We start from the raw sequence: 2,500 nt of genomic DNA, 5'->3' as shown, positions 1-2,500 counted from the left end.
AGAACTCAAACAGTCACTTCCACAGTCGTACTTCAACTGGGGAATCAGGGATGAACCCTCCTGTGCAGTAACTTCCACACGATTGGCTGCTTCATACCCTGACACAAAGGCTCGTCAGCAGCGCATCAAACCCCGCTGAACACCGCTCACCCCTATCTTGCGCACATTTTCGTGGTTCCAGAATGTTAAAAAATAAAATGTTAGATACTGTCATTCGTCCAAAGTAAAGGAGGGACGTTTCGGATGTTCCCTTTCACATCTAAGAAAATGAACAACTAAAAAGAAGAGAGTTGGGCTTTTCCCCTTCTCCCGCATTAAAAGGAAATCTGTGTTATCTATAACGCTTCGATTTTTACATTTGCTGACACTCGTATTAAGAAACAAAGGAGTTTTGGAAAAGTGTATTGTACTTTAGTCAAATAAAGAACAACCTTTATTGAAGTTGTGCGTATAAGAGAGAGAGAGAGAGAGAGAGAGAGAGAGAGAGAGAGAGAGAGAGAGCAAATAAAAGCGCCTTTGTATTGTCTGTTTATGTGTGTGTGTGCATGTGAGAAGATGCGTTTACGTGCGTAAGAGTGAGATGGAAATATAGTTTGTCCAACTGTGAAAATGTGTATATGTATGCACTTGAGAGAGAGAGAGAGAGAGAGAGAGAGAGAGAGAGAGAAGAGAGAGAGAGAGATGGGCCCGTGACACAGAAGGTGGCGCTGTTGAGAGAGCTAAATATAGAATGAATGAAAGCAACATTCCCCAGTGACGCCCAACAGCATTCCTCTCAAGAGGACCTCTGATTCGCTGCCTACTAATTTCCTCTGTTTTGCCCTCGCTATTATTTCTCCTTTCTTTTTTAACTAGTAAATTTGGCAGCGACTTTTGATCTGGGCTTCTCTGGAACCCGCCTCATTTTAAGGGAATTTAACCATACATCCATACATGCATGCATATAAATAATTTTATATATATATATATATATATATATATATATATATATATATATATACAAACACACATATACAAACACATATATATATATATATACATATATATATACACACACATATATATACACACATACATTTGTGTGTGTATATATATATATATACATATTTATGTGTATATATATATATATATATATATATATATATATATATATATATATATATATATATATATATATATATATATATATATACATACATATAGATATATATGTATATATATATTATATATATATATACCTGTATATATATATATATATAATACGTTTTCACCAGACAACACAATGGTCACTGCCACATTCATAGTTTAATGGGTGAACCATGGTTGAACGCCTAGAACAGAAAGCTTACACAGCAAGTGACGCCTCACTCACTTATACACTCCCACTCTTCTGGGATATGAGGGCACTTATTTTCCTATACCTCTTTCGGGCAGTTTATCCACCACTTTCTATATCTTCGTCTCTTCTCCCTACACTTTTTTCACCTGTCTATGGTCTTTTCTTTCATCATGACCATACCACCATCTTAAAACCCTCTCATCATTCCTGCCACCTTTCCCATTATTTCTCAGGATTTCCGGTCTCTGTATGCCATTTGTATTGTGTAAACAAATTGGCCATATCAGTAACTTCAATAATTTTCATCTTATAAAAAAAAAGTAAAAAGTGCGCAGAAGTTTCTTCGGTGCAATCGAGTTATCTGTATAGCGTATAATGCTGCAAGAAACTCTCAGCCACAGACCATGAAACTCTCAGCCGCGGCCCGGTGGTGGCCTGTGTTGTTGGCACCTATAGTGGTGCCAAATGCACGGTCATGGCTAACTTTATCCTTAAATGATATAAAAACTACTGAGGCTAGAGGGATGTAATTTGGTATGTTTGATTATTGGAGAGTGGATGATCAACATACCAGTTTGCAGGCCTCTAGCCTCAACAGTTTTTAAGATCTGAGGGCGGACAGAAAAAGCACGGACGGATAGACAAATAAAAAGCAACTCCACACTTCACTTTCATAGGGAAGTGTTTACAAAAACCGTAACAGGATGTTAGTAGGCAGACACTCCTGTGACGATGTCTATAGGCACTCCAAGTCTCTAGTTCCTCGTTGGGAGAGTGGGTTCCGTTCTCAGCTAGCACTGTGCTGGCCGCGAGTTCGAATCTCTTACCGGCCAATGAAGAATAAAAGGAATTTATTTCTGGTGATAGAAATTCATTTCTCGCTATAATGTGGTTCGGATTCCACAATAAGCTGTAGGTCCCGTTGCTAGGTAACCAATTGGTTCTTAGCCATGTAAAAAAATTTATTCCATCTAATCCTTCGGGCCAGCCCTAGGAGAGCTGTTAGTCAGCTCAGTGGTCTGGTTAAACTAAGATATACTTAACTTAACTCCAAGTCTCTTCGCGCTCATTTGCTTCACCTAGTCTGGGATTTACCTCTCCTCTCTTTCTGCCATCATCCATTATATTAACTGCAAAATACCAGAACTAGTCAATAGCTCC

This window comes from Macrobrachium rosenbergii, chromosome 48, assembly GCF_040412425.1.
Source record: "Macrobrachium rosenbergii isolate ZJJX-2024 chromosome 48, ASM4041242v1, whole genome shotgun sequence".
NCBI lineage: Eukaryota > Metazoa > Arthropoda > Malacostraca > Decapoda > Palaemonidae > Macrobrachium > Macrobrachium rosenbergii.
Note: the sequence above shows the minus strand (reverse complement) of the source record.